We start from the raw sequence: 11,490 nt of genomic DNA, 5'->3' as shown, positions 1-11,490 counted from the left end.
TTTCCGACAGGAATCTCACAAAGAGCTGATGCTAATTCCTGGCAGCAAGTTGCCTTCCACCTGACACGATGCGTGGTACTCTACCACACGTACAGTCTGACAACAAACCGCCAGGCGTGACACGCTGACGTCAGTATTCATATTCCCCTCTATAAGTCCTTTAAATCTTGATTCCTCTTAAATGAATTATGTTCTCTGTAATGTTCATAATGGACTCTTTTCTTTCTCCATTAAAGTCTGTGTCAGCATTCTCCTCTGTGTTTTGCCTCAGGGCTCTTGATGTATACAAAGGCTCCTCTGTTTTCTGCTCTTAGTCACACGCTTTCACTCTTAACCTCAGCGCTATAAACTAAACATCCACCCACTATGGCTGGAGATGACCCTGTTTACGTCTGCTGCTCAAATCACGACAGCAACAGTCATGAAACTATGTTTTCATGGAGACAGTTAGCTCTTAGTAAGAGGACAATGACGCTTGACTTCTTATAACACTGAGTTTTTGCAAAAATGTCAACAAAAATAAATAGCCAGGAAAAGTTAATGGAATCTGTAAAGAAATGGCTTGTTTCGATCATTTTACTTCCCCACCTTCTTAAATTACTGTAGATAATTCTTTGTAGCAGTCCACTGTGGTACTGGGACATGCCAACTCAATCTGAGACAGCTAGGGCAGAGTAGGGGAGTGAGGCTTATGTTAATGTTTCAACACTGGTCATGGTGATCGGCCTGGGTCACGACTCTTCACTATGCCACCAGCAGACGTAGAACATTAGGGTCACCCACACCTCTGAGAAACTCCCATTTTTGGACACCTTTGCTACCAGCCTTAATGCAACAACTTCTAAGCAGGTTCTGGTTGAGAAGATGGCTCTTCCTAAGGAGATCACCAGCCGGTAGGAAGCAAGGTGAGCAGCAATGGGCTTAGGAACACATGGAAAAGTGGCAGGAACAATGTTAACAACTCACAGTGTGTGACATCTTCTTTTGTGGATGGCTGAAACAGGCTACCAAGCTGCAGCCAGGTTTCTTTCTCCACAAGCACGACCAGCTGTAGGGCATGTAGGTGGGTTTTTGCCTGAGAGGCTGCCGCTCTCCCAGCTGAGTCTCAGCAGGTCCTGCTGGAGGCAGAGCAGTCCTGGAGGACCGGCCAGTTGCTCTGACCCCCTGCCTTACCCAGGGTCACCTGCTGCGCTTCCCTTTCCTCTTCATCATTTGTCAGCAAGGTGCTGAGATGCTGTTTTTATGAGACTCATTTCAGTGTCTTCCTGGTGAGTCTTCCCCACAACCCTGCCCATCACGTCCAGCGCTGGGGCAGCAGCTTGCCTGCGGCCCCTGCACCGTCTCCTTCATGCAGGGAAGTGCACGGCTCTGCCGCCGGCAGCCAGCTCACTCGGTTGCCTTAGTGCTCACACACAGCCCTCTTCCAATAGGACAGGGGCACGGAGCTCATTTTGCCTGTCAGTGTGAGCACTCTCCCCATAGAATATTTGCTGGCACATTCATTAGTCTAATTTTAAATCTCCCAAGTGAGTGCCTTTCTACTATTTCCCTTGGGATGCTGCTATAGCTACTAATAAATCTCACTGACAAAAGGTTTTCCCTTATATCCATCCTAACTTCTTTCTCTCTTAATTATATTCCAATACCCTAGTTGTATGTCCTTGTGTCACTTTGCAAGGAAACCTTACCAAAGTCATTTCTGTAACTAATGCACCCCAGAGCTCACTGAACTCCTTGGCAAAAGCTCCTGCTGACTTCAATGTACTTGTAGCCAGCTTTCGGGGGAAGCTCTGCCTTCCCTCTCCATGCAAGCCTGTACCCCCAGAGCGGGCGTGGTGTGGCATGGCAAGGCTTGGTCAGCGATGCCACCGAGCCCTTTCACTGCTGCCCCTCATCCCCTTTCTGCCAGGAACCACCAAAGATTTCAGTAATGGTCTGAAAATGGAAACCAAGGTATTAACCCAGAATATTTTCTAGGGAGTGAGGGCTTTCAGAGGCACCCACACCCCTGCCTGCTGGTGCTGGCTCCCCCAGCGGGACCAGCAGCCTGTGGGATTTGGAGCCGAGGCTCCGGCAGGGTGGTTTGGTACCTGTGTCCTGGGAGCAGCTCACCTGGGAGCCGCAGCCTGGCTCCACCACCTGAGTTTGGCTGGCCCGGCAGCCACGGCTGCATGCCTGCATGGCAATATCTCTGCCTGGGGTTATACTAGTAACAAGAAGATGACATTTGTTGCTGCAAAGTCGGATGTAGTAAAGTATTTCCCTTCATTTCCTTCCCTGTGTGATCTTGAGTCATGGTTTTTGAGAGCAGACAACAGGGGAAATGAAACAGTGCCTCGAGTTGTGCCCAAACATGAACAAATACTTAATCAATCAGGGATTTATGAGAAAAAGAAATGTTTAATGATGTAAACTGTTGTCTGCAGCTGACATTATGTGGTCCTTATGCCTCCACCCCAACTAGTCACTTTTCCTTCAGGTAGCCTCACCCACAGAAACAAAACCATCCTCACACCCACTGCCCGTAGTTCACTCAGCTTTTGGAAAAGAAGAAACAAAGCAGAGCACTTGGCTTTGCACCAGCTGCCCATGAAGTTGGCCTGGGTGGTTTTTCTCTTGCTGGAGCGAGGTTACTACAACCCACATCTACAGCAGATCTCTCCTTGACTTGGTAAATGTGGCTTGCAATTGTGAATGCCCCACTGCACTGTGATATTTAGTTAAAGGTGCCTGGAGGCAGCCAACCAATTTGGCCTGGCATCATTGCCTGAGGGGCAGCTCAGGTACCCAATTGAAGGGCAGGGCAGTGGAGCAGTTAAGCACCTAAAAGTTGGGCGTGTCAGAGTTCAGAGTTAGGACGTTAACTTCCCTTTGTCTTTGTGCTTCTACTTACTCATTACTGTGCAAAATAGGGTAGTGCATTTTGTTAATCTCAGAATAGACACAGTTCTATAATGGGACATTACTTCTGTGCATTGCACTTCTTTGTCTGCAATAAGATATGGTTTTTAATGTCTCATTTTTTTGAGTTGGTACTTGTCCAGGGCACTTCTTCATCTTGCCAACTAGTGATTAATTGGCTGTACTGAAAGGTTCAACACTTTTCTGTGCACTTACTGGAGGAGGTAGAATAATGTGTGCCCTATATAGAGCAAAAGCATGCCCTAAACGGGTTGAAAAATGGGTCATCACTTGCTCATTTTAGACTCTGTGCCCTTAAAACACATAAGGAAAGGTGCCCTACCTTTTTTATACCATTTTTTTAAACTTCATGAGTGGGAGTCACAGTGGGAAGTGCGGAGACTTCTGCTTATCTTCAGCTAAACACGATACAGACAGCTCAAGCACAAACCTCCTTGTCCTACCCCAGTGCTGTCAGCTGTCATAAATAATGTCGTTTTGTCCCTTGCTCCAGGAATTCCCATGATGATGATACAATTTTTACCTCCTGACAGTTCAGGGGAAAAATGATTATTAAAAGAGATATGCCTAGGCAGAGCCTTGTGAGCCATAGTTTCAGTTATGGTACTCATGCTGTCTGAGATCTCTTTCAGCATGCTGAGACATATATAAAGGCTTTGGAAGGTTAATGGTCCACTTTGCAGCTAGGAGACTTGAGAACACTTTGAGCAAAGCCTGGAATGGCCCACAGCTCTCTAATTCACAGAACTATGTCTCAGCTACATCTACACAGCCTTTTAAAAGGAAATCCCAAATTAGGATCTTCTACGACCCTTGTTGTCATCCTTCTGCAAGAGAACTTCAAGAAGCAATTTGACCTTGTTCCTACTTCTGAGTTAGCATCTGATTCGTTAGCCCTAAGGTTGGAAATCTATGCTCTTGCAACCAGACATACATGGTTCATGTCTTGCAGATGACCCAAACATGGGTGTGTTTCAGCTGGCCACGACGCTTGTAACCACCAGACCACAATCTACTCCCAGAGCCAAGAATAGCAGGAAGATTTCTGATGTGCAACTTTCAACAAAGCTGTCTCACTTGCAAGATATTTTGGAGTGTTGGCAATGTCAGTAAACTGACAGGGGACCCTAGGAGTGGGCAGGTAGAATTGGAAATGGAAAGGCAGGACAAAGGAGAAAAGGGATTTTTTAAAGCGTTTTCTAGTCTTGTTTTTTAGTGTAGGTTTTGTTTGGGTTTAGGTTTTTTTTGAGTCTGACTCACAATTTTTAGATTTGTGGTAGGTTATAGTGTTGCCAAACCTAATATATCTTATCCTTCATCTAATCCTCTCTCCAAAGTTTTCATGCTTATTCAGTCCTTCATCTGTCTTTTGGGATGGCTTCTAAGGATACCAAACAGTAGCAGATGTGATAATTTTTTTTTTTGTATTGTGAATATCTGAAAGAATTGCACCAAACTAACAAAACAGCAGCAGCTTTTGGGAGCTACCAAACACCCTCCAGACAGTCACTACTTTCAGCCATTGCCAGCCTAAGTTGATTTGAACAGGGAACTGATAAAGAAATGCTCTCAAGACCAGGCAAGTTACGTTTCTGCTTCTCTATCTGAATAATTTCTTGACTGCTTGTTGAATGCTTGAGAGCAAGTTGGGTGCCTTCCAAAACAAAGCGAAGATAGCCTCTCTGTCCCAGAGAGGTTACAATGCAAGCAAAGACTACCCAGCAATGTTTTGTGCACATGGGAAGCAACAGAGGCAGTTGATCATATTGATCATATTGATCATATCAGTATCCTGTAGGCAGGACCTAAAGACAGATGCGAGGCCGTATCTGTAGTTCGCCTGTGTTATTGGCCTGCTGGAGTTTCCTGGTGCATGGCCCTCGTGCCCCTGTGGCAGCAAACAGCATAAGCATCCTTTGCATACGCTGCATGACCCAAGGGCAAGGGGCAGGGTTTTTAGGAAGGCCGAGCCTGGGTTGAATCAAGGCTACCTTGGACGATAGGTACAATAGGAGGAACCTGGGAGTGTTTTGTGTCAGGGGCAGGAGGGACACAGCCCAGGACAGGTCACTGAGCCAAGATGTGTCCCAGTGGTCGCACTAAACACATATGTCATGTTTTAAACTGAGCTTAGTAAAAGGATTTGCATGGATATCCCATGTGATCCAAGTGGCCAAGGATTAGTTACCAAGCTTTTCAACAGGAAAGGAGGCTTCTGGATCAGAAATTACAATGTTGCAGCATACATAAATTACAGGTTCATCTCTCTACGTACTGACAGTTATAAACAGCCCTTTCTTGGCCCTAGGTCAGATGTATGGCTTTGACCATAATTACATTCTTTGTAGATTACTTATTTTTGTTTTGGGTACCAGAGTTTTTGTAATGGACCTGGCTTTACATTGCTGTTTGTGTCTCCTGCCCCCTTTTTCTGCCATGCCGGCTGCCTCCTGCTGCCAGCAGCATCCGAGTTCTCAGGACAAGGGACAAGCAGCGTGGCTCACCAGCAAGGGAGGGGAGCTCAGCTGGGAGAAGTACTGAGTTTTGTGCAGGACAGCAGCCTAGTGAGGAGCCCTGGTGTGGTGGTGTGCGGGGAAGGGGACTTTGCCCTGCCTGCTTGCCAGAGGAGGAAGCAGTGTTCTTTATCACTCATTTTTCCCCTCTGTCCTGCAGTCAAGTTTTCTGCTTGTTTGTCATTGTGCCCTTCATGTGTTTTCCATCTCTCCAGAAATCACTGGCTTTGTTTAAAATAGACTCGGAGTGGCTGCCAAGACTTTATCCAGAGAGAGAGAGAAAAATGCACGGACGCCAAGTTCCTACAGAGTTATCAAAAGCTTTCTCTCCCCATAAAGATCTCTGAATATACCAGAAAGCTGGTCTTCTCAGGAAAAGCTCTGCATAGCCACTATAGCTCTTCCTGCAAGAAAGCTCCCACCTTTTCCAGAAAAGTTCCTCAGCTCCCAGTTGTGCCTCCCAAAATCTGCTTGTCTGCTTGTGAGAGACCCTCACAAGTCTCTTACATACTGGGACTTTGGCCTTTCTTTGCAATGCATTGAAAGAATACAGAAAAATCATGAAGTTAGAAGAAAATGGCTTAAGGATGTTTGACTCAGAAAACTTTAAAGGTACTACACTCGTAAAGTAATAGATTTCATCAGAGCACAGCTTTCTGTCGTAGACTTGTAGCAAAGTAGAATTCACCTTGGGGGAATTTGCTGGGTATGTTTGCCTTTTCTTTATGCTTTACCACCTTTTTTTTGACCCAACCCGAAAGGGATTTCCTGCTTTGTCTCTGAAAGGAGATGTTTTTGCTAAGCAATAAGTGGCATCTCCTCTCTGTAATAGTTCAAGTCGGCAAGATGATAAGTGTATGTAAGATTGAAAACAGAATCAGCTCCTTCATCACCAGAGCAAAAGAGATCAAAACAGAGACAAAAATGAATGTCCTTTTACATTTAGGTAGAGCAGTTTGAATTACATCTGGCTTTTGGACCTGCTCCCTAGTATTTCTTGATCAGAAAAGCTTATTGAAAATGCTTGAGATGGCTGGTGGGGAGACACTTTCCCAACAGAAGCAGCTCTTTCTGTCAGTAAACAAGCATGCAGCAGGCTTTATGAGCACTGCTCCTCCCACCAGGCCTGAAAATGAAACAACCAAAAGCCAGCCGCTCTGAAGTTTCAGTCGCTAGAACAAGCTGTGATGTACATCTAGATAATACCAGGAGCAAAGCAGTGTTCCTTGCATGCTTTGGTTTCACTAGGACAGCAAGGTCTTATTTTGCCTGTGGCACTCTGCAGCCTCTGGCCACCTGCTCTTGTACCGAAGCCTTTGCATTTACACCTCGGTCATTGCAAGCTTCTTATTTTTCCCAGGCATTCTGGATGCCTAGGAAACCAGTCATTCCAATTCTTTCACATTTCTGTGCATTTCTGTGCCCCAGATCTGAGTTTCCCTGGAGTTGCCTCTATGACATGGTACCTTTTGCAGTGGGTCCTCACAGTAGGGCTTCAGGGAGGGAAAACTGCCTTGTCTGAAGGCAGTGTGTGTGGGATGACAGGCTTTTTTAAAGTTACAATTTTAGATGAAGTGGCAAAAAAAAATGCTCTCCTCCTATTGCCTATCTCCCTGCTCCCCTTTGAAGGTGTCTTGCCCTGCTCTCAGCTGACACAGGGGATCTCGGTTTGACGCAGCCAGTTCCTCCTCCTCCTCTTCCTAGGAAAACAACATGGTCTTGCCACTGTTTCTCCCTGCTTGCTGATGGAGAAAAGCCTTGTTCTACAATTCCTGGCTGTAGATTACATTAGTGAGGTCCTTCCCAGCTCCACCACCAGGACGGGTGCAGCATTTTCAGGGAAATGGGAGTATCCCTGACTATGCCTCCCATGTACATGTGTGTATCCATACTGTGATTAAGACTGTAATTATGGTAAGCACATGGAGAACTCAATGCACAAACTATGAACTCGTTGTTTTGAAAGTCTGGACAATAACATCTTGATGACTTACTTTATCTCTGTAAATAATGGCTGAAAAATACTTATTTCTTCATAGTATTGTGAAGACTGAGAAGAATTCAGAAAGCATTTGGGGGGAAATTGCTACTTCTGGTACTATTATAAATTAAATCCTTTGTAATTCACCTCATTCATGATGTTAACGCTCCATAAGAAAGGAGTGCTACTTTCACTGCATTTTTCCTAATGTTTTTCTGCCATTTCCTGGATAAGTAGGGAATACTCATGTAGCCCAAAAAAATCTTGAGTCACAAAACATCTTTCTATCATCTAACCTGGTGCACTGAATACCTAATTCAGCACTAAGTGTGGTGGTGATCGGCTCTCCCAGAAAGCTGGGCATCCGTTGCAGGAAACGCAAAGTGTTAACGAGACACCCACCCACCCACCCACCGACACTCGGGAGGGGGAAGGAAGGAAGAGACAGAGTAACACAAAAACGCTGGTGCTGTGAAAAACAGTGAGGCGTAAGAGGGAAGAGATGCGGCACCCTGAGAAACCAGCGAGAACAAAGCACAAATTAAACCTTTGCACAGCAAACAGAAATTTATAAAAGGCATCAGAATAGGATGGTGCTTCTCTAGTTCTTTCTGAACGGCTCTGAAAATGAAGTGAATTAATAGTTTCCAAACCTAACAGGTAAGTTTGCAGCAAGCAGAAACATGAGAATAAAGAAGGTGGTAAAGCAATATTTAAAAAGAAGATTACAGACTGGAAATTGGGCTCAGTGCAAAGTCTTTTTTTTTTTTAAGTTACTGTAACTATAAGCAAGAGATGTGTGCCAGAGGAAATGAGAATTTAAGAAAATATAGACAGCTTGGCACAGCCACAAAATGAAAGCTTTAAGGAAAGAAAATTTAGAGAACAGAAGGAAATATTAGTTGGAGAAATGATAGCACAGAAACATCAACTTTTCAAATATATAATTTTGCACCCAGCTTTTTAACATCAAAGTTCTTCACTGCATGAAAATGCCAAGTTTTGCCATATTGATCCTGGGGCGGAAAATTATATGCACACTTGTGCAATTATATGCATACTTGCACCTGTAGGGAGAAAAAAAAGTGCTCACACAGAGGCAAGGAAAGAGGAAACCAATTCCAGCAATTTAATAGTTAAGGTGTTGGAATAGTTACCAGACACTGTTTCTGTAGGAATGATGAAGCTGAGATTTAGAAGACGTTGAAAGAATTGTGATTCCGAATGGCCAAATACACATTAGTGCCCCCACCTTGACACAAATAAACCACAGCTGCCTGGACAGCATAATTCCCTTTTGGCTTGAAACTGTATATGTTATTTAGAAGGCTCTTTGCTAATAGAAGTAGCCCAGTGAGAGATTCACAGAGAAGCCAGGGATCTAAAGCTGACCCAGCAAAGAACTGATTCTCACTGCCTGTGCAAGAAAACGGAGGCAGTTGGATCCTCAGGAAAAGTAGCTGGAAATACAGAAAAATAAGCCCTAATCCTCTCCTCTAAGAAGATAACAAAGCAATAGCAGGTGCTCAGAGGCTGATGTGAAAGGCCTGGTGTTGAATCTCTACTAGCATGGAGCTTGTGCTGCCATGTTGGCCTTTGGTTGTCAGCAAGGAGTGGTATTTGGCTCCTCATTCTGTAATGTGCAATTTTTAGTCCCTCCAATACGTCAAATCACCAAACCTTCTGACCTGTTTACTCAGTGCTTCCAGAGGCTGTTCATTTCCAAACTTTATCATGTTACAGGTACTTGGAGTCCCCATTTAAACCCTTTATAGTGGTTATTTATTACTCTGGCTTGGTCTGTGAGTGCTGAAGCAGCAGTTTTTTTCCCCACTGACTGTCCCACTGCCTTTGCCACCTGCAACACCCTGGTCCTTGTGCAAGAGCTGCGCTGGCAATTCATTCTGCCAGATGGTGCTGGGTCCACAGCCCCTTCACCTGCGCATACATCTGCAAACACCACGCTGGCCATAAATGCCGCACTCATGGAAGGCATCAGATGCACCACGTTGGAGGCAAAGATGCCAAATTATCCACAAGGCCAAGGATGGAAAGGGCAGTCTGTCTGAGGGTGCCTTTCACAATACTTGACCCAAGTTTCTTATGGAGGTACTCAGGAAAAAACAAAACAAAACAAACAACAATAAACAAGATAATGGGAAGAGCTTGGTGGCATCTAGATTGGGACTTCTGGAGTGCTTTGCATTTGTTGCTGTGGCATACCAGTTTCCAATCATTGATCTGCAAGTGAAAGCACACATTTCTGTTTCAGGAAGAAAGTGCAGGAATACAGCTTATTTAGGTAGGGTCTGCGAGAACTAGCAGTTCACCCATAGATTGGGATGGAAAACTGGCCTGAGAAAACTGTAAATATTTGAGCAGCTAATCCATGCTACGTTGTCAGTACCTGAGCTAGGTAATTAAAGCTCGGTCTTGCGGAGCTACAAAATCTTTGGTCATGCCGTTAGGTTGCAGTGTAGGCATACCTCGGGTGTCTGAGAACATCTGCTGCTGCACTCAGGCCTCCCTTTGCAATTGCTTAATGTGCTCAATGCACTGTGTGGTGGGGTTCAGGGATATTTAGTTGGACATAAATATCCCTGTGGAAATGGTGGAGAGCACTTCTTGATGCAAATCGCTGCAATTCATGTTTTGGGATATTATGCTCTGAGATACTGCACTGTGCTGCGACAGGCAGGTCATTGCTTCCCAGATGGAAGCAAGCACGAATGCACTGTAAAACAGAGTTTGTACACACAATTGGCTTTTTTCTTTTACTCTTCAGCCCACCAAGTGCTCTGGTAGCCTCACAACTGCAGACGTCATGTGAGCAAACCTTCGGATGTTTGCTCCTATGAGTTCTGTTGGTTAAACATTGGGGAAAGCTGACCACACCATGCAGCTCGCTGCAACACAGGAGGGATCCCAAAGTGTTTTACAAGCAGTATTTAACTCACGATTCATCTCATCTAGTTTAAGGTGGCATATTTGCACTGAAGCTTTGAAACTTCAGTTTAGTTCCTGTCACCCAGGAGGTGTCTCGCTCTTAGTGATCCCTTACCCACTGCTGGTGCGCTGCTTCCCCAGTCTGAAACATCACCTCCATGCTGTGTGAAGATGCTGGGGACCTGGAGGTGTCCATCTTTGTCCCACTTGGGACTTGCTGGCAGCAGGGTGGGTGGAGGGGGCAAAGGTCGTCTCATGGAGTGCCCGGGATATGGGCAAACCCCTCTTTGCTGGCCTTGAGTGCATCAGGTCCCTGTCAGGTGTGAGCTGGCACACAACAGTGTGTGCTCCCCTGAAATGGAAACGCTGGGATGTTGGTTTGCTCAGCTGAGAGTTGCCACTGTGGGAAGCCATGGGGATGGCACTGGGGGAAAGTACTGCCTTTATTTTTCAGATGCAGTACGTAATTAATCTGTGGGACTCACTGCTACATTGATGCGTCCAAGAATGCATAAATGAAGCTAGATGGTTCTGTGCAAGAACACTGACTTTCAACATTAAATTAAAGAAGAGATGTGATATGAAGAACATAAATCAAACTCTTGCTATTGGCAACTGAGAAGCAGTTTTCCCCAGGACAGATTATTGCAGAAGATTTCTTGCATCTTCTGGAAGAAGAAATGTTGGCTGCAGCCAGAGAGACGATACCAGAATAAACAGACTGCGTGTAGGTATGACATTTCGGGTTCATGAGTGAATGGGCTGCAGCAGCAACAAATTGCTATTGCCCACGGCACGGCTAAGCATGTTTCCTTAAGTGAGAATGAAATACCATTGCCTGTGTCACCAAACTTGGAGGTAATACAGATCAGCCATGTGAAAAGTCACCCTTGCTTTTTCCCTCCCCTACCTGCAGCAAACAGCCTGGGTTACACCCCCTGCTCCCCTCCATGGCCTCCTGGCTCCCCTCGCTCCCCAGGTCGCCTTCACTCCTCCACAGTGCTGCCTTGACCCCCCCAGGTGAGGAGGGTTAAGCTCAGCTGCATTTAATCTTCTATGTGATGTGCGTACAGGCTGTTCTTGCCACACACGGGCTAAGTCAGCAGGTACAAGCAGTAAAGGTGAGTA

The sequence above is a fragment of the Mesitornis unicolor genome, unplaced genomic scaffold (genome assembly GCF_000695765.1).
Source record: "Mesitornis unicolor isolate BGI_N332 unplaced genomic scaffold, ASM69576v1 scaffold40509, whole genome shotgun sequence".
In the NCBI taxonomy this organism is placed as follows: Eukaryota; Metazoa; Chordata; class Aves; order Mesitornithiformes; family Mesitornithidae; genus Mesitornis; species Mesitornis unicolor.
This window is presented reverse-complemented; position numbering follows the sequence as displayed.